This window comes from Athene cunicularia (assembly GCF_003259725.1).
Source record: "Athene cunicularia isolate RWA chromosome 3 unlocalized genomic scaffold, athCun1 chr3_part1, whole genome shotgun sequence".
Lineage (NCBI taxonomy): Eukaryota > Metazoa > Chordata > Aves > Strigiformes > Strigidae > Athene > Athene cunicularia.
The window spans coordinates 77,574,789-77,600,484 of NW_020799097.1; positions in this window are offsets into that span (position 1 = coordinate 77,574,789).

Below are 25,696 nucleotides of genomic sequence, written 5' to 3' on the forward strand. Positions count from 1 at the left end.
CATAGCTTCGAAATAAAAATTGTCAAAAGAGTTCATAATATTTTCCTGGACTGACTTCAACCAAAGAGCGCTTTGCAAACCTATATGGCTTGATTATTATTAGCCCCTGCTTTACAGATGGGTTACTGTCTCCTAGGAAGACCACACAAACAGAAACTAATAATCTGATGGTCCCTTGCAGTCCTTTTTTCTGATTGCTGAATCCTGGTTCCTACTGATGAGCACAGTACTGTGGCTTGATGCAATCAATGGTCCTGTAATTAGGAAGATGTGCGATATCCTGGAAAACAGATACATCTTGTCTGAAGAGATTTCTCTCAGGGGTGTCACTGAATTTAATTCACATCATCTGAAATCTCCCTGAGCCCAGCCTGAATTTGAGACCATAGATACCTTTATCCGCAGAGCTTCATCAATTGCTCTCATCAGTCATTGCAGTAGTTACGTCCACGCAGGGGTGTCAGCACTTGGCTTGTGATAAGATGCAGCAAGGAAGTAAAATGAGGTGCAGTTATCGGCTGATAATAGGGCTCTGGACAATATATAATTGTAGTGTGGCCAATTGAAATATGTTCTGTGAGAATGGGTTACTGTCCAACACTTAATGTAAATGTTTTTGAAGTGCTGGTAGATCTACTCTATAAAATATGCAAAGCCTGTGCAAGGAATGCTAATCCATACTAGCCTCCAGGGAAAAATAAATAAATAAATAAATAAATAAAATTTAAAGACTGGGAACATTTTATGAGTGTGGGAGGAAAAAATGGTTTTCACCAATATTGTTTCCTAGATTGAGAGTCGTCTGCTCTGCCTCCGTAGTTTTCCTCAAACTTTCAGGCTCAACTGCTCCTTCTCAACACTGAATCTGTCATCTCAGGTCAAACCAACATCCACCTTATCATCCTGAGCCCCATTTAAAGGGGTTCATCAGGGTGTGCTGATGAATAATTTTCTTGCACAGAATATGCACAGAATAATTTTGCCTGCAGTAACCTTCCTGTGTTTTGTCAGTGTGACTGCTACAATGTGTGAATCCTGACACACATTAATAATGGTTCATGTTTAAACAAGTTGCACCAGGCTCCTAAAAAGAGTGTGAAACTGCATATTCTTCATCAAGCCCATATGGAACCAGAGATCACAGAGGCCATGAACTGCATGAAAATAGACATATTTGCTCTGGCGGGAGAGGGCTTTTACCTGAGGACCAATGATCACATCCAAGAGTGAGAAGATTTTGCTTCTTCCAGCCCCTTACAAATTAAATTGGTAAATTTGAAGTCAGGTTAGACAATATTGCTAATACAGTCAGACAGCTGCTTTCTCTGGAGTGGGACCACCATCAGTAGAAAGAAGTTAAGGGAAGTTTTGGGTTTAGAATGCAAGGTTTTGTTTCATTAAAAGGAATTGAAAAATGTAAAATTATTCCAACTATTGCAATTATGCCAAAAACCCCTGTGTTTCTAAAAGTGCATAGAATCTGCAATACTGTCAGTAAGACGAAGCTGCTTTCTCCAGCTAGGGTAAATTGAGAGAGTTGGAGTGCTAGTCTCTTCTGTATCTGTTACACTGGCATAGCTTCATTGACTGCAGCAATTATTCCTGATTGACATCTAAATGAATTAGAAACGTGAACTGCACATCTTAACTGCACTTGAATTATTGTGCTGTGCTAAACAACAAACCTGGAAAGACTTTTTTTACTCCATGAACCATTTTGGTGTTTCTTGAAAAGCTTTAGACCATGAGCTGAATTTATAAAATCCCATATGTGATGTCACATCAGCTATGGTAGCATGTAATTAGCTTTATTTCATCTGAGACATCTTATTTCAAGGTAGCATTATCTAAGTGGATTTTGGTCATTTTTTAAAAGTTTTTACTTTCTGGATGTAAGAAAATTGTAAAGCCTCTGCAAATATCTGAAAATAGACACTGTGGGCAGACAATTGTGTTGTGAGTTCAGATGCCTACAGCTTTTTTCCTCTGGAACTGAGCACTATGTCATACATCAGTCCAAATACATGCCCATAAGACATGTGTCCCTGTGTCTATACATATAGAGAGGCTGATGCCCTGGACAAAATATGTCAAGCCTACACGTGGCAGCCCCGGTGTGACTGTAGTCTCTAGCATCAGCAGGTCTGGGCTGCAGAGCAGACAGGTGGTCTGAGGTCTGAGGAGAGGAACCAGCTCTCCTGCACTGCAGAGTTAACTCAACATTAGCTGGAATGGTGTCCCTCTCTGGAGTCCATCCCCATACACAGGATTCCCCGCTTTGGCTGAGAGGGGGCTGTGAGCTTAAGTCAACTGGCCGGTGGAGCCCCACATCTGGCAGCAGTCCCAGCATCCAGCCATGGGACACTAATCCCTTCCTCCAGCCAGGCTGGTAACACTGCCCGTCATTCCATGCTATTGCATGACTAAACACCAGGTTAACTCTCCAGGACAGACTTTGTGCTGTCCTGGGAAACTCCTGCTCCCAGAAAGCCCTGGCAGGGTGGGAGAGCCTCATTGCTGGGCTGTGACAAGAGATCTTGAGCTTGAGGTGACATCTGTCCTACCACAGGTACAGCACCAGGTGGTGCCAAGCTCCTCTGCCATCCACAACACCACCCTGTCTTCTTGCACTGCTCCTTGCCCGAGGGTTGGCAAAGGTGAGGAAAACACTGCTGCTTCCATTTCTCCCCTGAGCACCTTTGGGTCCCCTTGCCAGCTTCTGCTACCCTGGGTCCCTCAGGTTCAGTCTGACATCATCTTACGCATTGAGGTCCTGCTCAGCAGATGGACTCCTTGGCTAGGATCTGAGCTTTGCCCCTCTATAGGATATCTTCTGTATTTCTCTTCTTGGTGAAATAAAAGGTATTTGTTGTCTTGCTGTTTTCCATCTGACCCATAATTTATGATAGACCATAGACAGTTAGACTGAAACCTTTATGGTAAAGAAAATAAATCAAACATATTAGACTGCCCACTTAAAATTAGCTACAATGATTTAAAAAAATCTATTTAAACAACAGAAGAAAATTTAACATATAGGAATTCTTTTTTTCTTTTTTTTTTTTTTTTAAACATACATTCACCAAAACAATTTTTTTAAGTATTGTGAATTTGGGGCAAAATATCAATTTCTTTTTAAAAAGATAATTAGAAAAAATGTTGATGCATTTCCTTTTGGTATTTTTTAAATTACAGGTTATGATGTTCATTCTTAAATATAGTTTTAGTTTATAAACAGATCCCATTTTTAAAGGATTAAGTCTAACAAGGATTAAATAGGCCAAGATGAAGTTTCTGCTTCATAACAAAAGTAAACAGCATGTTTCCTGTATAAATAATTTTTTTAAATTTTACTTGACAAAAACCCCTTGAACTTTTTATGTATGTTATCAACTGAATTAATTTCCCTGTCTTGCTTTCTGTTTTTTCAGTGATGAAACTGAAAAATCATCTATGTGCTGAGCTGTACTGAACAGATCAATGCATACCTTGTTTTTTGGGGGTTTTTTGTTTGTTTTGGTTTGGTTTTGTTTGTTTGGTTTTTTTCACACAGGTACCTAACAGAAAGGCAAGGATTAAACAAGGTGTCTCTCTTTAATTTCACGTCTCACTCATGCACAATCTCCGTTGTTTCTATAGGATGTTAGTCTGGATTAGGAAAGTAGGAGCTTGTACAGCAAGCCTAATGGATGAAGGAAGCTTTTGAAACTGAAAATGTTGACAGTGTTCTGGACCATTTTCATACCTTGTATCACAATGTGTCTGTAGAGCCATCACCTCACAAAGAGGTTTTTGTGGTTTATACCTGGAGGTGTCACTTGAATCAGTGACACTACCCAGGAAGAGGTTTTTTTAAAATGACATAGATGCGTATTTTAATATGAGCTACATATAAAAGAGGAACTAAATAATAGAAGCAGCATGCTGAGAAGTCTTGTTTTTATTGAGTTTTCTCTCTCTCTGAAGAAACATTTAAGGTATTTACTTCTTTAAGATTTTATGATAGGTAGTTCAATTTGGGGAAACGTGCCAACCAACTTCGGGTTCTAAATCAAGTTTCAGTCCTTGCAACTTCAGCTCCACAGATCTATGTCTGAATAACAGGCCCCAACACACTGCACTACCGAAATGGAAATATATTCAAAGCTGACAGTTCCTGCTAGTTTACAGCCACAGGCTTGTCAGATTGAACTGGAAATCTGACCCAAGCATACTCAAAATTCATCCCATGTTCTCCTAATGCTGCCTGATGATTTTTTGCCTGGCAGCAGGTTTTATTAGAAGGGATTTTCTTAAAGTATGAGAAGTAGCTCCAAGCCATCTCAATGACAGTAATTATTTCAATGTTTCTTTGTTGCTAGATAGAACCCAGACCCCTGGAACTGTGCAAAAATTAGTAATTTTGTGTCAAGTCAGCATGAAATTGCTTTGGATTTCTCACAGAAAGGAGCCTTGTGTAAAATAATGTTTAAGATTCAATGAAACACTTTGTTCAGTCCAAAACAAAATGTTGGGTTTGTTGTTGTTTTTTGTTTTTGTTTTTTTTTTTTTCATGTGGGGGCGTTTTTATTCTTGCAAAATGAATGTGGGTCAGTCCTGTTTAGCAATTCTTGTTTCAAAAGATGATAGAATATCTTTCCTTACTTTCCCAAACCTCTTCATGGGAAGGGAAGGTGGGAGGTGTGTGTGAAACTTGAACAAATTCGACTTCATTTGTACATACTTTCCTTTCATCTGAAACTGCTTAATTTTTAGACGAATAAACATTTCTTCCAAACTGTTTCAGTCAACTCTATTTGGAGTCAATATGAGGTGCAAGCATTCATCATTCTGCCAATTGCAGTGAAGCCCCATGACTGGTGGCCCTGTGGGGGTAACCTGGGCTATCCATGATGTGTATGTGGCAGACATGCTGGAGGACTGCTAATTGCTCGACTAAAGCTGTTTTCCTGAGGTTTGGGTTGAAATGAATGAGCAGCTCTGAAAGTCTGGTGGTGTAAGGAAAGAAGAGCAAGTTTTCTTAGGGCTTCCTCATACCCATCTCATGGACTCATAGACTCATTCCTACAGAGGCTGACAGGGGAATGAGTATCTAAGGAACAAAGGACAACTTCAGGCTTTGCTATTTTTGTTTTGCTTACAATGGACTAGACCTTATTTCAGGCTAAAAATCTGTCCATGAGGAGCTCACTGTGTCAAGGTCGGAAGTAAACAGCCACACAAGATTTCTCTGTCAAGTTTATAAAGCATCAATAGCATTTCTTGGATGTTATTTAAACAGCTAGCTACCTTGTTAGATTAATTTAGCAAAGCACCTCCCACGTGGCAGAACTGCAGAAGAAAATACAAATCTTCCCTCCTTTCAAGTTGGAGGGGTTTTTGAAACAAATTTAGCTCAAGCAGCTACACTTTGGTGGGGAATGAGCACCAGGTGTCATGGACCACACCTCTTCTTAGGGCAGGACGGCTGGAGGCAGCTGACCGGGAGTCAGCTCATGGCTGATGAGCAAGTTCCCATCAAAGCCACACAACGTAAAAATTTCAGACGTATCAATGAGGATCTGCAGTTTCACCCCATTGCATTGAGATGAGCTAAGCTAAGCAGCTGGTGCAAAGCAACATGTGTTGGCTTTATTTTCTGATTTTGCCAACCAGCGTCTTAAACAATTTATTTATATATAAAAATAATGCTGATGCTCAGAAGAATCAGTTAATACTCTCTCAAAGGTTCATAATAAACAACATTTCTACCCTTTTTTCAAATGATTTATTAAGCACTGTTTCGGTAACTTTTTATATATCCTGGAAGTCTCTGAGGTTGACAAGAGAAAGGGCTGAAAACCAATTCTACCAGAAACTATTCTTGTCTTTCTCTAATGGCTTATAGATCTTGCTATTTCCATAAATGCTCTTTGAAGGGAAACTATGTGGGATTTTAATGATTTTTTTGAGTTCATGGGGGTGTCACTTGCTTTGATGTATGCCAGGTACAAAACAACATTATGACTGAAGGCAACAATCAATGGGGTTTAAGGTGAATGGCAAGTACCATGATTAGGAATACACTTGTCTTGGGGTTATTGCACCCTGAAAGCAGCAGTAGCATTGAGCTACCACTCTTCTGCATCTAAGGAAAAGGCTCTTTATTGTATTTTAGTGGTCATATTAAAGATGCATTATGCTTTTATAAGTAAGATATTTTTTTTGCCCATTGGTGACGTGTTACTTATTACCTCAAGCTTAAAAGGATTGCTTGGGGACAGTGATTGTACTCAAATCTAACTTACAGCCAGATTTTCACAAGCCATTTGACAGGGGAAAAAAATCATCTGGAGTTATCTGGCTAAGGGACAGAAAAGATCTAGCAGTGTTTTACTGTTGCAATATTCAAGATAAACCTGAGTTGTAACATGTGGGAGAAGCTCTAAGGCAAAATCATATTGGGACTGATTCTTAAAGAATATGCTGTGAGGAAATAATCAGATTAAGGTTTCTCTTTCAGTCTGATTTCTGGTGGTGAGGGCTTTCATCTCTTATTTGCAGCCTGTCCCTTTGCAGTATGCCACCAGTGGTTGCAGGCTACTCCCAGACCAGCCATACCTGCCGTTCCACTGGGTACCACTGCACCATATAGTCACTTCTTCCAGCCTAGATCTGTCCACGTGTGTTCACATTCCTGTGCAAAACACATCTGCTATTTAAACCTAAGCTTATTATTTCATTTTTGATATTGCAGTTGTGAGCCAGGACTTTGAGGACTGTGCAAAAAAAGCAGTGCAAAACCAGACAGTGCCTACAGTCTACAGAGAGCTGGATGTTTCAGTTCCCTGACATAGAAGGTGAAACTTTGGGAAAAAATACTATCTTGCTAAAGTTACTATTTTTGTTGAAACATATCCTCCCCTATTAGGTTTCCATGTATCAGGAACATCCAGACTGGTTGACAGCCTCAGTACTTTCAAAGTATCCTGCAGTGGTTTTGTCTTTATCAAGGGGTTAGATGTAACTAGATCAGAGGACATATATCCCTAACAGGACAAACAGAACAAATGGGGGAGAGAGGGTGAGTACGGGTTTCAGCCAAATGTGCATAGCCAGGCTGGCCTTTAAAAGTGGGTGCAAATAGCCACCTAGAAAGCAATTGTTGCAGTCATAAACAGAAAATTTTCAAGACAGTTGTTGTGATTACCTACTAAATATAATTCCTTTACAAATGTAACCAATGGAGAAACTTATACAGACTGATAAGCAGAAGTGTTAAATGCCACCTCAGATCAAATCACTGAGCCAAAAAGAAGTTTTTCTATTCGTGTCAGAAGGGAAATATGCCTTATTGCTCTTGGTTAAGAATCAAGAAATTTTTTTTTTTTTTTTCCACATGAGGTTTCTGGCTGTAAGGGGTATACTGGAAAGACCAGTATCTGTAATTGGTTTGGGGCTACATAAAGAGATATTCTTGAAGTTCACTTTGACTGGCAAATTATTTGAGTATTTAATCTTCATGGACCCTCGCTAAAAAGAGAACACTGATCTTTTTGTATGGAGGAGAAAAAGTATTTTCACCCATTTTGTGCAGGTGGATCAGCTGTTACTGTATCCATTGGAGAACAGAAAAATGCTTCTAACTGGGAGAATTAACTAAATTTGGGCTGTGGTTTATGACTTCTGACTATGGTCCTAAAACACTGCTGACATGGCATATGACCAAGTTGAACTGATTGATCCATTAGTAACCCAGAACTCTCAACCCAAGGAAAAGCATTGATTACATGAAGAGACTAAAAGGTAGCCCAGTGATTGCATCAGCACTGACATCCTTTCCAGCATATTCTGAGAAAAGGTGAAGTTTGTCATCTTTATGTGATAGCTTTTTATGCAGGTGGCACCCAAGTCCTCCTCCTGTTTATCTATTATAATAGATGCCGCTGGATTCCTGCTGTATCATGTATTCTCACGAGGCTCTGTACTGCCTGCTTGAATTTCAGTCACTGAAATGATTATGGGTCCTTGGTCTCTGCTGGAGCTGAGAATTGAATACTGCCAGGAAAAATCAGCTGCATATTTCATTTCCATTTCTTTTAATATCCCTTGCATTCGGCCCATTCATAGTTTAATCACGCCACAGTGCTACAGGCTTGAGGGGAAGAGAGAAGCAAAGAGCAGCCTAGTTGTGAACAGGTGATGGGCAGAAGATCCTCACAGGAAAAAAATGTCCTTCTTTTTGTCTGCATTTTGTGACACTCGTGTTGATTCTGAGCTTGGAGTATGTAGGCTGCTTTTTCCACACATACAAGGGCATATGTCTGAAGGCTCCACAGGTGCTGGGCTTTGAGTGAACTGCCCCCGTGGCTTGGCTCACTGGAGTTCTGGAGGCAAGCTGCAGGGTGAGGCCAGGCACGACAAGGCCTGTTCTCATGTGGTATGACACAAATTCATTGCACAGGCCCAAACCTGTGTGGCTTTGACATCCAACTTCAGCTGGGAGACAGCAGAAGTCCTGTGAAGAGGCATAAGAAAAAAAGGAGTAAGCGTTGACTGCCCTGTTAAGGAGAAGAGCACTGACATGCCATTAGAAGTGTCCCCCCCTCACAAAAGAAAAATTTTCAAGAGCCAGTGCTGGGACCATGATGGGATGGAACAGAATTTGGAAAGAAGGAGATCAGTCACTGTGTTGTGGAAGGACACCCACAGAGACCAATTGTCCCTGAAGGGTGCCCTCTTATCTGGGCAGTCTGGGACAGCAGAGTTGCTGAGCTGGAGCTGGCAAGCCAACATTGTACCAAATAACTCCAGGTGACTCTCACGCCTGGATGCTCACAACTGCAGGGAATAAGGAAATTGAAGCCTCTGTCCTCCTTCCTCAGCATCTGCAATGCCCACTTGAGAATGACACCCAAGCTGGGACAGGGCCGAGCAAAGCTGAACAGCTGCTGGACAGAGCACATTAAGTTTCCCAATGGTGTGTACACTTGTGAGAAGTACATTAGCTTGGATAACATCATTACTGAGGGAGAGTTTTTTGGTCCTTATACCTTGTCCATAAGCAGCAGTTTCCACCTTTTAATTTTCATGGTCCCACTCATACTTGGGAACTTGCAAGGAGACTCTTGGGACAAATGGTGCAGATGGCCAGAAAGACCTGTACCCAAGGTGGGAGGTGTTGGTTGAGACCTACCACCAGTTGCTGTCCCTGACTCCAGCTGTCTTTGTGGCAGGACCCGACTGCAGCAGTAAGATCTGTACATGTGCTCTTCCACCAAAAACATCCATTTTATACCAGAGACAGAATGCCCATTGGAGTGTAACAGCATGCTGTCACTGTCAGTCACTGCAGCAAAGTTTAACTGATGGGCCAAGGGGGGAAAGGCTCCATCTTCTGCACTTGCAGGTGAGTTTAGACAGACGGGTCTGTGTTAGTTGCTGCAACAATACTTCACGTTGCAATGGCTCTGAAGAAACTCTGATAAAGATCCTGCAGATTAACTGCTCCTCTGCAGGTGTTTGCTGCCACTGACCCATGTGCAGCATCAATCCTGGGTGCCAGCTGCCATATGAAAGCACAGATTTGTGAGACAGCTCCACAGCGGATGGAGTCTCTATGAATTACTGACGTGCTTCACAAACTGATGCAGAGATGGCTGGCATTTATTAGAAGCTCTAGAATAGAGACCAAAGTGATTCCCTAATACAGAAGTTTCCCCGCCCTTAGTTTAGGCAGGCCTTGGTGATTCTGCTGTCACCTCCTCTTGTTCCTCACTCCACTTCCCTCTCCTGCAGGCAACCTGCAGCCCCCAAAGCCTTGCAGTAGGATGAGATGGAGGGAGGAGATGCGTCATCACCTATTTGGTGACACCGCACCTTTTGCTCTCCTATCCCCACATCTGACAGTGTTGTTTGTGCCTCTCGGCACTTCTTTAATAAGAGGCAACACTCTGATCCCAGGCTCAAGGAATAGGAAATTTGACAAACAGGGAATAATCCCATTTACTGTGCTTGTCCCCTCAGCACAAGTGAGGTGTGGAGGAGACACAGCAGTACCACTGCCTGAGGCAAGTGGTTTCCCCAGGCACATCCAGCAGGGATCCCCATCACCTCTATACCCCCTATCCCAGGGAGGACATCATGCTTTTGGGGGGCTCTGAGATGACAGGAAAGCAGACAATCACACAGGATGGTACTGTGACTAGTGATTTTATATTAAATAAATGAGATGTGCTGTTGCAGGTGCTGGAGGTGATCCATTCTCACACGCTCTTCTCACAATGCAGATTATTATGGGGTTTGATGTTCTTTTTTTATTTCTATGGGGATTAGAAGCCCTTATAATGGCCTGGCTTCGCACTGTGGTATTTGCGGTACAGAACCAGAATGAAGACAGTGCCTGCACAAAGGAGCATCTAAAATTGGGGCAGGAGCACTTGGTTCAAGCATGTCAGGGATGGTCTTGTTCTTCCATGGCAGTGATGCTGAGGAGCAGTGGGTTGGCCAGCAAGGCCTGGAGCTGGGGCTGTTCAGAGAGACAGAGAATGGAGCTTTTCTGTGGGAGGTGGGTTTGCTCCTGCCCAGGGGTGGACACTTAGCAGTGGTTCACTCTTTCCTTCTTCTTTCATTGCCAAAGGCAGATGCCAAGCTCTTCTGGGGAGCTGTACATGAGTATAACTCCATACAGGGCCCCAAGTGAGCAGCAGCACACTTGGCTTAAAGTTATCTCCGTTATGGCCAGAGACAGGCATCTGGGATCGGTGGACAGATGATCTGATCATGTGTGGAAATCTCATTGTGCCCCAGCTACAGTGCTCTGCTTCACTGTAATAAAAAGTAATTTGATCAAATGTTTTTGCACATTATTCTTCTGTTAGAATAATTATTTGGTGTGTGCCAGCTGCAGGAGTCCTTGCACCTCTCCCTCTGCAGCAGCTGGGAGTGGCTTCTCACACTCATGCTTCTGGATGCTGGAGAAGCTCCTGCACCAGCAACTGCTGTGCTTATGCAACAGGTAACAGAAGAGAGAAACATCTTTTATTTCAAGGTGCACATGAGTTAATTTATGTCCAAAACTTAAAACAGAGAGTATGCAAATAAAATAAACTTGAAAATGGTTCTCTTACCTGTTCTTATTCACTCTGGGGTACAGAATACCTGGGGTGTAGGTCCTCTCAATTTAAACTCTGGGATAAATTAAACACAAGCAAAGTAACAAGTGAGGTGCAGCTACCTCACCATACTCTTCCCCAGCGGTTTCATGAGGGGAAGACAAAGCTATGCCTCACTTAAAATCACTATAAACACTTGGAATATTGCAGATGGATCTGATTTTTTTTTTTTCTAAATTAATAGCACACTACAATGCATCCATTTAGTGAAGGTGCAGAGTTTTGACTCACTGCCGTAGAACTAAGGTTTAGGTTTTTGCCTGCAGCTTTTCCTCCACCCAACCAAAGGGAGCACAATCCTGAATAAGGGTGGCCTATGGTGCAGAGTGATTGTTCCTAATTGCATGTTGATAGGCGATGAGCACAAAATGTACCACGACCCTGCTCCTGCAGCTGATCTCTTCAAAACAAAAAGCTCAAGTTGCTTATTATATCTCAGAGAAGTTTGCTCTTATTCCCAGAGAGAAAATAATTTATGGTCTAACTGGTCTGAGCACTAAATCCAAGTAATGAGGATCCAGCCAGAGATTCCTATTAAAGGGTTAGTATCCATCATAATTGGCTGATGGGGTGTTTTGAAACTCCATTAATCACCCTGCTGGCAGCAAGCAAATTAGAAACTCTGTGTTCTGCCGCTGACTTCCCATTTCAGCGAGCAAGTTAAATACAAAGCATGTGTTACTGGCATCAGCGATTTCAAAAGTGGGTGTTTCTTTGGATGTAAATGGTACATAATAATGTTCCACCTTTGACTGAAACTAGGGCACGCCCTGCCATGAGGTTCTCATCATCTAATTACACTTACTCAATCTGAACTCAGCAGTATCATGCAACTCGGGTTCTGTCTACCTGCCAGATTAACTCTTCAGCTTGTCTCGACACAAAAGCCATACCCCAGGAAAGCAGAGCTGCCTGTCAGGGCACTGGGATGGGAAGGGCTGAGCCAGCCACACTGCCTGTCCCGTGTCTGCTGCCCTATCAGCCCTGCCTCTCTGCTTCCTCACCCATTACAGTTATGGTGAAGAAGAGGGGTCAGCCACTTGCAGGAGCCCTGTGTTTCATGCAGATCTGATAGGAGCAGTGCCATGGGGCTGATGCACACTTGATGCCAGTTGCTGCAGTGACCACCCTTGAGCATCGTATCCTGGGTTTATCCACAGGAGCGAAAGTAAAATGAAATAAAAGTCTCTTTCCAGCTCTAGCAGGACATCTTGTATAGATAAGAGACTAGTCTGTGCTCCAGGCCTGCTCCACACAGTCTCTGTGCTCAGGCCCTCAGCAGCTCTCGCTACAAATAAATAATGCTCCCCAGAGACCATTTTTGGACTCTGAGGCCAAGTGAGGTGTCACTGTTTGTTGCTTGCACTGCCAAATTTTCTCAGTCCCCAAAACAGTCTGGATCATCTCTGCTTTATGCTCTCCCCAGATGTTGCCTTGTAGGGTACTAGCTGTCATGGGCCAAAATCACGCCACTCAGTGACGGTATGGACAGTCAGAGGGCAGAGTCAGTGCTCATACCCTGACCCTGCTGTGGTGACACTTCCCCAGGGATGGGTGTGCGAAGGAGGTGGGTGCAGAGGCAGTGCCCTCTCCTGTGGTGCGGTACTCAGCTTCACTTCATTTTGCTTTTGTAATATAACCTAAAAACTCTCCAGGGTAAAGGTATGGAGAGGTACAGGCATCGGTCTTCTCAGCTCCACCCTAAATATTTAAGAGGTGCCTTGGGCACACTGCTCTGAGCTGCATGCCTACCTGGGGATGAAGGAAAAAATGCTCCTAATCCACCTCTCTCACACACACTGATAATGGATCTTCAGGGCTTTTTTTTTTTTTTTTCTTTTTTTTCTTTTTTTCTTTTTTTTTTTTTCCCAGCAATTTGGGATGCTGGAGAGGAGAGAAAAGCCCAAAAGAGAACAATGCGTGTCTCATGACCATGGATGACATTTCAACTGATAAGGCTCTCCACTCTAGTTTTCATCTTGTATTTCAGCTGTTATTTATGAAGCTGATGAAAACTGTGGTGCATACAGTGAGCAGGCAAATTCTCCAGAGATTTTCTTCCCTCTTAATGATTCTTGGTGAGCAAATTGCCTTCTCACTGAAAGACCCTTGTCCTGGCACACAGGAGGAGAGGGTCCCACCTGCTGTGTGCAGTGGTGTTGCTGGCCACATATAAAATATCATATACAAGTTTAGCCCCTCCACCTCGCTGTTCCTATCCCCTAAGGAGGGAAAGATCTTTTCAGAAAGGTGTGAGGCTCTTGGATCATCTCAGTTTTAGCCACATAATTACCATAATAATGCTTCATAATTACATCTTGCATCTTTCATCTCTATATTTCAGCTGAAGTTATGAATGTTTAATTACACAAGTTTCATAGGTACCTTTTGAGGCAGGTCAACATTCAGATGATACCAGTTTTCATGAGGCGTTTGCAGGCACATATAATCACAGGGAAAATCAGCCCTGCAGAGGGCTATGGGAGTAACCCCAGCTAAGCCAAGGTGGTCTGGTCTGTGCACAGCCTCATCTGCCCTGCAGAGCCTGAACTGATGTAACTGCACGTCCAGTGCAGGGGTTTACTCTTCAACTCTCAAAGTGTCATCCATCAAAGTAGGAGCCAAACTCTGCTTCCCTCTTGTCACACCTCGGCTACCATCCTGGCATTCACCAAATGCTGTCTGGCACTGGTGGGATTCCCAAACGCATAGAGAGAGGAGTGTCAGGGACTGCAGTGTCACGCAAGTGATCTGCCAAGCCTGCTGTGCCTCTGAAGCTCATCAGAGTGCATTGGCCAAGGGTAACACTGAAGGTGCTTCTCCTGCAGAATGAAGTCCCTCGTGTTAAATGGCAAACCATGCATAGGCCTTCCTTTTTTCCTGCTGCACACCTGTTTGCAGCAATTTTCAGACCCTTATGACAAAGGACTGTCACTGCTGTCACTTCTGTGTCTCTTTTGTTTTTCACCTCTCGGTTGAAAAAGAGTTGTTGCTATACTCATTTCCACTACCTAGGAAGGTACCATAACTTTGCCCACGAAAAATCCTTTCCTTGGCATACACTGCATCCACACTGGAGCAGAATGGGGCATCAGACATCAGGTCTGTATCAGGATGGCCAAGCAAGACTGACAGGCCTAATTTGTATCCTCTGGAGAGAGAAAGATCTTGTTGTTTTTTGATTTATTTTTCCTGCAAGTTCGTATGCATTATGAGAAAGGAGAGTTCATGTCAAATATTTGGTGGCATTTTCAATATGAAAGAATTAATGAGCCCACTTTGTCATCTGCTCTGTAGCACACAGTGAGTGAAGAGAGAGCCAGCTTGCTCATTACACTGATCACTAGGGTGTAAAGAGCTCAGAAGAAATGGCAGGGCTGCCTTACCTTCCTGGGCATAGGCAGAACCTTATTGGTGTGCACTGCAGAAGTGCTCAGGGTTTAAATCAGGAATGTACTGCATCCATTTCAGCAAAGGCCAGGCTGCAGCAAGCAGGCACTCAACCAGAGAAGGTGCTTTGATTACCATATGATGAAAGTTAAGCCCTGATGCCTCTTGACCCCTAGCCATGAGCTGGCAACTGTGACACTTGGAGAAACCTGCTGCAAAGAAACTGGCAACTTGCACTGGCAGAGAAGAATTTACTTATACAGACAGGTAAAAATGTAATGCAATGAATAATGAAACAGAGGTAATGGCATGCAGAAATCATGGGCAACAGTGACACAGAAGTAATTACTTGTGTGATTATATGGATAATGAGCAAGAGAGAGAAAACATTCATTTTTAAAACTGAAGATTGACGGTAAGGGATGTGCATAGGTGGGCTGCCTACTAGGAAAGAAATCCTACCTGACAAAACTCAGAGACTAAGTATCAGGGGAGATCTCAGAGCATCTGCAAATGGAATTTTCAGCACGGATGGACACCCATTCCTAAACCCCAGGGTGAGCCAGAGCCCTCCCTATAATCTTATTTCTTCCTATCTCAACACGAATATAAAGTTATTTTAATCTATCTGGCAAGTTCTATCGCTTTTAATTTCAAAAAATCTACAGCTATAAAGGTCATCATTATTACTGTTGATGTGAAACAACTTTGAACTATACAAAGTTATATTATCTTGTGTGTGGTGACAAATTCATCTACTGGCCCTTTGTGACAAGGCAATCTTGCTAAACAGTGCCCACAGAAACCTTGGGGCTTACTACTTAATCTTCTCACCTCCAATGTTTGGGGGGGTTTTTTTGTCATCTTATTTCCTCTATCATAACTAAAACTCAGGTGGGAAAATATTGTCTATATGTTTATTCTAGTTTAGCTAAACCACAGTTTACCTACAACTTCTAAAGCCATGTTTAATTATCTTCAGTAAACAAGTATCTTAACAGGCTTAATCTGTCTTGTGTATTTAATATACTATAGCCTACTGCAACAGTTGAGATTAAATCATGTTTGCACGCAGCAACAGAAAACATTTCCTTGCTAGAGTCGAAACCACTGGTAGGAGAGAAGTCAAGAGCTGGACTCCTGGTAGTAATGCCATTTTACAGACTAACTCAGAGGTACTGGCTGTGGGCTGAAAAAGCAATCTCAAGCAGCCGTGCCCCATTGACAGCTGCCTCTTCAACAACAGGAGGCTTGCAGGCAGCTGGCTGATTGCCTGCGGGGACATGCCGGAAGGTGTCCTGCTCAGGCGCTTATGTCCAGGGTCCCTCGGGCTCCCAGGGTCCTCCCGTAAGGCCCAAGCCAACGTTTTTACCACCCTACTGGCAGTTCTGCTACCACACCCAACACTTCGCTCTTTCCAAACGTAAGCATGCATTTCTCACACAAACGCACAGTAATAATCAAGCCCGGGAAAGGGCATTTAATTCCATTAGCTGGAAGCATTTGTGCTCACGTCCTGCTCTCTGTTCTACCAATAACGGCATTTCTGACATTTGTCCGGATACTCTGAACCAAGATTACACTGAGCGATGGCTGGGGTCTCTAGTCGTGACAGCGATACTTGTTTCCTTCTCTGTCAGTAAGAACAGGCACATTTTAAGAAGGAATGTAAACACCACGCAACATGCTTTGTGCTTAGTGTCTTTTCAGATATTCCTACACTAGGGCATCTATGTCACGCCTCTGTTAGATACTAGTGCAGGGCAGTAAGTGGATCTGTTGGCCTGAACCACTGATGCTGAAGATCCAGTGATCACATTAGACATCCTGATGTCTTCATGTTAGATTAGGCAGAGGCCTAGCCATTGGCAGCAGGAGTGCATTTTACTGCTTAGTTTCATCTGAAAGAGGTCTCATGTGCCCTGAGACCTCTCTGCAGTGTAAACCAAAGAGCAGGCAGCGGTCACAATCAGGAGATTTGCTTTGAAAGCACATGCCTGACCAGGATTAAAATATTTAGGTGCATCTGTAGATTTAGGCTAAAGCTAACCTGGAAACCAGGACTGGATCTAAATCAGGACTTGGCCCCACCTCTAATTTTAGTGTTGAGAGGCCGGGAGCATGAAGAAGACATCAGAAACTGCCTGACTAATGTTTTCAGAGTACTCGTGAAAATTACTGAGATGTACTGAAAAAACATTGCAAAGACATTTTCAATAATTTTTGCAAAAAATACCAGCTCTGTTCTTATTTGTGAACCTACTAGGTAGGCTTGCTACCTGTTCCCTTCAGTATAAATAACCGAGTTCTGAGTTCAGTTTAACTACTTCATGGAGCTAGCCCAGACCTGTGTTTAGTGGGCAGAGAGGCTCAGTCAAAGCTCCTTGTATGACTGTCACGTGCACTCTTACAGCTTCTTTGCTTTACACCAGAACACGGGATAACTTCACAGATTTTACGGATCCCCAGCATTTCTGTTACTGCCCGGTTAATGGATTCCAGCCATTAATTTGAAATTGAATCTGCCTCATTCTAACTCTACTCCTATACATTTTAAATATACTTCAAAGTTCATTAATGAGCTTCAGTAGCCTTAATAAACCCAGGCTGTGCCATAACTACAAATGTCTAAATCACTCACTCTGACTAGTTCAGATCATTGCGTTCAAGTGCAGATACTCAAAGGCATACTGCTGCATATAGACGCAACCACACACATTCATACTCATTTCTAGGGCTGCTCTCACAGTACTAACAAACAGGATGAACTCTGAGCCATGAAGTTGTTTTAGTGGAAACACAGATGAAATCATCTTTCACCTCCAGGTCACCAGTGTGATTCCATCAGAAAACAGGACTGCTGACTGAAAGTTTTCAGTTGGACACTGAGAGCTTAAGAAACCCCATGATCTCAGCACAGCTGTTAATAGAAAGCAAACCTAGCACTAACTCATGTCACTTTTGGCAGCCACAGCAGAAAGGCCAAACTCCCAAATCAGCATGGGGGCTGCACGGCTCTTTTAGCCCAGAGGTGGCTCCACAGTGGATAGTGCATTATCCTGGCAGGGTGGAGTTTGGAAAAACTTGTATGGCAAACCTTTGGACTATCCCTGTCCCTGGGTTAAGAGGAGGTCACTTTTCATCTCATTCTGTAGGGTCCCTATTTATAGAAAAGGAAAAACATAGGAAAGGGTAGCCAAAAGAGCTACTTGCAACTTTTGTTGCGTGTATGAGAACAAGCTGAATTCTGAAATACGTGTTTGAACCTCCTGGGGCTGGATCTGAAACATTTATTTCATTCAGTCTGTGTTCAGGTAGAAATTCCCAGTGACCTGACTAGGAACCACATCTCTGCAAGAGCTAAGGACTTATAAAAGTCTTCAGAGTCCAGATGCTTCACAACAAAGTTTGCCTTCACATTCCGCTGATAAGGTGCCTGAGACACATTCTCTCAGTCATTCTGCTGAGCAAAAAAATTTGGACTTTGGACTAATCCATCCACACTGTTTTGCTTAAAAATCAGGGCAAAAATTAAATGTCCATTCTTCTGCTTACTAGTGTTGTGCAGAAGGAGAAGAGAGATCGACTGCTTCTGTTGCTCACAGAAGTATAAAGATGTAAAGCTACGGATTTGTAATGATGATGCAGGCACAAGGAGTATGAGTTTGGAATTCCAGCCTCTCCAAGAGTCTGCACAAGGTGCAGGTGCCAGCAGTTTTCTTCAGCTGGCTGAATGGAAAGTTGAAAACAAATGTGACAACCTTTCCCTGCCAAGGGAGAGAAGATAAGTGTTAGAGAGATGCATTATTCAACAGGGAGTTTATTTTCATGCCACATTCAGATCTGGGCACCTAGTTATCACAAAAGTGACAAAACAAAGGGTACTGGAACATGGAAGAAAGGAGCCTGCAAAGAAGTCAGTGAGAAGGATTGGAAGAGCTAAATCTACAGAGTTTGTTCGGGAGTAGGATGGGAATCAAGGTCTATGAATTTTTTGAGTGCTAGAATGAGGAAGGACTGATCTCTTACAGCTGTGCAGCTCAAGGCTGGTGATACCCTTGGGTAGCTAACACGCAAGCCACTGAATAGTCATGTTTCCATAACATCTGAAAGAAATTTTTCTTCACTTAAAAGGGCCCTTTCTAAAGTGTAGTCAATGATAGCTAATAGGGAGTGAGCACATGCTGCAGCTTCAACTCAGCACTCTTGTCATTTTCTCATAAGTGAGTTTCCATAAAACCTGTGAAAACTTAATATTTTAATCTATTAAATGCATTTGAAACTGGCCAGTCAGTTCAAAACTCTGTAGAGGTAGACACACATACACACAAAACAAGGCACAGCCTATCTTGTTTCTGAAGAAAATGAGGTTAAAAGAACTTCAGGATGTGAAAATTAAAATTCTAAGTCATGAAGCACCAAGAGTCTTTGGTTTCCCTGATAGGACATAGGATTTGAGACATCTTGGCCATGCTCTGAGCCATGCTAGCTTTTTGGTTGCTTCATTCCTTGACCCAGCACAGCCCTCACTCAAGCAGCAGTTACCATTATGTGGCTGATAATGTGCAGCTGAGTTTATTTAGGCTTCATACCTTAAAGGAAGGTCTTTTACATATTAAGAGAGGGAGAGAGTTTGCCTGTGTGTGAAGCTAGAAGAGTGAAGAGGTTGTTTAATAGCTAACCTGTTTGATCAATGTGAGTTGTACTATGAGCACATTGTTTGGGGAACTCTTGTGGAGGGAATGCTGCAAACAACTTGTAAAAGACTGGGCTTTAATGTGGGTTAAGCCCTCTGTAAGAGGGAGGGGTTGGTATTCATGGGTGAGCCTGTAATGAATGTGCCTGTCTGATGCTGGCCTTGTTGAAGGCCAATTCAGACGATGAATAACTTTTGTTAAAGTGAATGGCAATGTAATTGCTTCCTGAGGAAAAGTGTTTGTGTGGGTGGTGGGAAGGGTGGAGGTGATGATCTCAAATAGGACAAGTAAATGGTAGCTCTGCTCTGTTGTCCAAGTCAACAGGCTTGCAATGAAGTTTAAAAAGGGAGTGATTGGGCTAGCTCCGAAGCTTCCCAGCAGTTAGAGACATTGCATTAAAATAAGTAGGCAATTTTCAAATGTGGTGGTTAGTCTCCAGTGCTCAGGCCCCCTGCAGCTGCAGAAGAGTTGGGAGGTGGCGGGGCGAGGAAAAGAAGTGAATGACATCTTAGGGCAGATGATTTAATGGGGCAAATGCAGCTTTGCCAGTTCATCAACTCAACAGGTACTCAGTGTTCATTGACTCATCCCAGAGAAGCGTTAGCAATAGGTGTCAGGCAAAGCAGTAACACCATGCTGCATTTGGGTACCTTTTCGCCTGTGTAGATCCCTGGTGAACTCAGGTGGCTGGAAAAAGTCACTAGTATGCTTTCTCTATCGGGTTTGGCCGAGTTAAAGTCATAGTAGCAACTTCACACTTGAATATGCCTTCTTTTCTTATTAATATATGTATAAATGGGCCACAAGAACTATAGGACTACTCTTAGTGGCTTCTCTCAATTAACTGGCTCTTCCAATCCAATATTGCTTCCTCCTGCACCCCTTTATCTCTATTCTTTGTTCTTTCTACCTCATCTAGATCATTTTAAAGCCATACTCAACTCCTGCTAAAATAAAGGAAATGTCTTCCAGTGGCCATCGATGGGAAGGGTACTGTACTTCATGGGAGAGTTACCTTATGCAATACTGCATTTGTTTTGTTTTTTCAGCTTCCCCAATGGATAACTATCCCCAAAATGGAAGATGCTTTTCTTGCAATGAGATGTTGCTCTGCTCTACCATCCTGAGCAGATTTTGTTCATCTCTGCTGCCAGTCACTTCTGGGCTTGAGTGCTCCTTGCTGCCTGACAGGAAATCCTTCAAATACTGTAACACAGGTGTTGATGATGCACAAACTGCTTCTTAAAAACATGGAGAGGGGGAAACTCACACAGGAAAAGAAAAATAGGTAGTAACTGGGTCTTTACTGGAGTCTTTTCTCACCTACAGTTCAAGAAATTGGATCTGAACAAGTGACCTTCATCTATCAATTCAGGAGAATCTGGAAGTGAATCCAAGGCGCCTGTATGCTTTGCTGGTTCCTCTTGTATAAATTACTTGATCAGCCTCTATAAAAGCATTATGCTTGCCTCTACCTTCTGTAGACATCACGCCTTAGGGCTGCACTGCTGGAAGAACATGCACCTTCCTCATGCACACAAAACTCTGTCCTTAACTCCCACGGACATACGTGGACATATATTGTGCTTTCAGGCAGGGAGATACATTTCTGGCCTCAGGCACCCAGGGGTACCAAACTGCTGACAGGGTGACTCAGCCCACAAGAAACTTGACCAGAAAGCCCAGCAGGGCCCAGCACATATGATAAATTCCTGCCTGTCATGGCAGTGTTTCTTTTGGACTGTTTTTTTCACTGTCAGTTAGGGGAAGCTAAGTAAATAGGCCTCAAGCAGAGTCCAGCTCATGCAAGGGCTGGCAGCTCTGATAACCATGCTTGCTCTCACAACTCATACACAGAAAGCCTTTCTCTACATGTTGTACGGTCATTTCCACCGTAGCGATAGGACTAAGAAAGTTGGAAGACATTTTGAAGACACCCCATTGGAAGTAAGAGGGTAGTGATGTTGCTGCAGCTCCTGGGAATACACTGGAATGGGAAACTCCTCTCTGGTGCAGGAAGAAGTGTATGACAGACTGGACAGGGCAGGGAAGGTATATCTGCACTATGCACTGCTGCTCCAGAGCTGCAAGCAGGAGAGCCATCCATGGTGATGTTTCACCCAAGCTGCTGAGGTCTGTGGAGCAAGAAGCCCTTATGTGACTGCATTGCTCCCAACACCCAGGCTGCTGTCTGCATCCAGCACTTCCCACTCGTGCTGCAGGCATGCTCTGGAAAAGGTAACATCAGGAAGGCTCAGTCAGCTGTGGTGTCCTCAGAATCCTCAACTCATCACAATGAAAACAAAAGATGGTGGAGTGTTCACCTGTTCATCCTCTTATCTCCAGTGATAACAGCTCTTTCAAAATATGCAGGAAGCTTCAGGCTACTGACTGAACCATCCTTTCTCTCCTTCACTCCTCTCTAGGTTTTAACTATGCCTATGTATGAGATATTCTAGATGAATTTGGAGAGGGGTGGAAGCATGGCTGGCAAAAGAGTCGCTAGGGTAGTCTTCACCAGCAGTATGTTTTGGGAGGCTCAGAAGATGCAAGAGAAGAATCTGCTTCATATGGTGCCTTGGTAAAGTGCATAACACTGCCATGTGTCGTAAACCTTTAGCATCTGGTATGTAAGTCCAGAAAACAATTGGAGAAACATAGGAGGAAGGCATGATGGGAGGAACCCAAATACAAAGAAAGTACCTTGGGTTCTAGAAATCCCAGAACCCCAGTCTGAGTTTGAGAGAACATGCACAGAAAGTATCTCTGCTTGTCTTGTTCCTGTCTAGGTATGTACAATTGCTGACTGGACATTTGGCTATTCTTATATTATGTTTTTGTGTAAATACAGCTGCCTTTAAATGGCAAAATCTATTCAAAGAAGGTGACAGCCTAAATACAGTGGGTGTTTCTATTTTCCCAAGGTATTGAGAATTTGAGCCAGAGAGGGGAGAAAAGCTGAGCTTTTCTTTGCCCTGCATATGTAATTGCTGAGTACAGTAACCTAATGAAAAGAACCAGTGCAGGAGTTTAGAAGGATTAGCAACCTTAAATGCTGAACCACGTGAACCACGAAATGCTGAAAACTCTTCACAATCTCACCAGAACAGCACGTCTCTGGCTCTCCTGGAGGAAACCTCCTGGGCTGTCTGAAAGCAAATCCTGGAAATTCCTGTGTGCTTAACAAACAGGCCTGCTCACAACGTGCCATCCTGCTTGTTCAGAGGGTGTTGGAGATAGGGAGTGGTAGATACTGAAGTCATTTGGGTGAAATAACATACCTGGCATTTGTGGGGGGCTGATGTTGCAGACAATCCCCTTTACCCAAGCATTCAGGCAAGGGACAAGCCATGGTCCAGCCCAGATATGCTGTGCAAGTGGTCTGGCAGCCTGTGTTGATGGACTTTTGTGACCCTGCTGAGGACAAGGCAGGTCTGCGAGGCTCACACCCAGGGCCCCAGGAAAGCCACTATCACATAGCTGAAGGAGTTTTGGACCTTCCTCTCCTCAATACCAAAGCAGCACATATAGAGAGATTGGGACATGCATGGTCTGTGCTACATACTAAGCTTCAAATTGGCCTTAGTTTAATGGAAGTCTGACATGTGAAAGGAAGGGTCAAATCCAGAAAAGTAGGTATAGAAACGTACCGCAACATTTTTTTTCACACACCATTAACCATACCGCTTTTTTTCAAAATCGCAGTCTTCTAATTTCAGAGTGGAGCCATGCCTGGAGACATCCAGCTTTCTGAATTGAGGGCTAATGTTAGGCTGGGCATATAGTGTTAGGCTGATACATCCCTCTCCATCTGTTGTGCTCTCTGCTGCCTTCGAGGGGTGGATAGGAAAATTGGCAGAATTCCTCCAGACTGAAAGAATGAAAAGTTTAAAATGAAGGCACAGAGCAAGAAGTTGCTTTATTTGTACTCTGTTTGTAATCTCTAGGTAATCCCTTCACTGCTTGCACAAAAGCAGCAGGCTGACGTGCCATATTACCACCATAGAGGTGTGGGAGCTGCAGCATCAGCTGTCACAGCAGAATTATTTTGTGGTTTCTCTGAGACCACAGGCTCTTCAGTGCTCCCTCTGGTTGTTTCTGGGGCTTGAATCAGAAATCCTAGTACATCCTCATGTGAAGTGAGGAGATGGAGGTAAGTGGATATGACGAGAAGAGCAAAGATCAAAACCAGCCCTGAAACCTGCCCCCCACCTCAAAGAGAAGACCAGTTATCCTAACTGAGTGGGCATGTCCCTAGGAGCCTGGAGGACAGGTCACAGAAGCTCACAGCTGGAGCCTGAGTCATCTCAGAAGCAATTCCTTCATCTGTTTGCTGTATTACCTGTAAATGAGATATCTTCTACAAGGCTAGTACAACACGTTGGGGTTTGTGGTAGTCAGCTATAGGGCACATCTCATGCTGCATTTAGAGACTAATTTTAACAATAATGCACCTCATTAAAGCAGTTGGCATGTTCTGTGTTTTGTAGGACGTGTTTGTTGCCATACAGGCATAATGTATTTATCTGAAGGGAGCATATTTTTTGTGTAGCTTTTCTTCTGCACTGTAGCAATGTTGCTGACACTTAGTGCCTAGGCCCATTTTGTATGCATCAAATTTTTCAGTGATTCATTTCTTTGCAGCCCGTAGAGGAGCCAGGACATAACGCACCAGGCTGTGGAGGCTCCTGAAATGGAGCTGTGTGAGAAGAGCTCCTGCAGTGGTGTTCCTTCAGGGCTTTTACTTGGACATTGCAACTAGAGGAAGAGGGCTTGAATGCTTTGCTTATGCTGTCCAGGCTACATATTCTGAAGTCTAGCCACATCTCATGGGGCTATTTGAAGACCAGCTTCTTAATCATTGGAAGAAGCTTTATAAAAATGTTCTTTTGACTAAAGGCCCTGAAGGTATAAGGTATTATTATGATGCTATGTAATCACGGAGATTGAACTGAAGGTATTTAACTGCAGTGGCTGTAAAACAATTGAAATTATACTTGACCCCCTCTTTGGAACAATGCTTTTAGGCATTGCTTTTAGATTAATAAGGCAGGTAATGCTTACATCCTTACTGTCTTTCCTGAGGTTTTCTCCAATATGCCTAATGGGGTTTTCACAATGCAGCCAGATTGGCAGGTATAAGGAATTCCAGAAATTATGCCCCCTAAATTCCTTGTACTTCTTTCCAACTGAGTATCTCTAGGATAAAAGTAAACATGATAAAAACTGTCTGTAAATGACGTTCTATGGAATGACATACAGAGAATCTAGCATGACAAAAAAATTATCAAAGAATAAGTGGTTTTCCCAGTAAATCTGGGCCAAGACAGAGTCCCAAATAAACTCTTACTGACAAACTCCTTCATGTGCATGTTTACAGGTTACTTATTCAGTCACAGGTGTAGAAATTCATGTGGTCTCCTTAGGAGAATTAATAAAGGACCAACCAAAGAGGCTTGTTAATTTAGTCTAGATGCTAATCTGAACTTTGGTTGAACCTACTTGCTCAAGTAATCTACCCATCAAACTCCAGGAGAAGAGACTTTTTCTCATGTACAGCCAGCCTAACAAAAATGTAAGCTAACCACTAACTGAGATGGTTATGGAGAAGTTTTCCCTGTGGGCAATTTGTGTGGGTGTGTGTGGAGGAGCAAGCAGACACCTAAACATCGTCTCTTTATTAAGGGAGTTCCTTGTCCAGTTCCCTGTGCCATGGGATGGGCAGCTGGAAGCACCCAGTCACAAGCATGTCCCACAGCAAATGGGGGTGCCAGGGTGCCTCCTTTCTCCCAGTCAATGTGCTCCTGCTTGTGCACTTCAGCTTCTCTTGGGTTAGACAGTAACTAAGCAGGGTTTTATGCATAGACCACCTGTGCCTTGCTCAGTCTCACTGAGGTACCATTTAATGGATCTGACTTAGTTCCCCAAAGTGATCCAGAGACACCTTCCTGCCTGAGGCCAAATTGTTAGATGGAAGTGCCAGGGTGGCCAAGGTCAGGAACTAGTCCTTGTGCCCAAAACCTTCCTTCCCCACCAGTCGCAATGCTCCTCCTCGAGCAGCAGGTAAAGCTAGGAAGTGTTTCTGGGGTTTGCCCAGTACCAGGTGATGCAGGTGATATGGCCAAAGCCTATGTCAGATCAGACTCCTAGCCCTGCATGTCTCCCACAGGAACATTACTCATTTGCTATACGAATAATAAACTGAGCCTCTTACAGCGTAGTCCTGCAGGTTACATGGGAAACTCCCACTGATGGCAATAAGACTCAAAAGGCAGGGTCAGAGCCACCTATTTGACTTTAAGAATTGGTCACAGACAATATGACAGGTGTCACTCCTCCCTGGCGTTAAAGGTGGTGGAATAATTTGCTGATGAATTCTTGGAATAGTTTTGATGAATCTTGCAAAGACATGTTTAAATAAAATGTTAGATACACTTTTCCTTAAGGTTTGCAGAG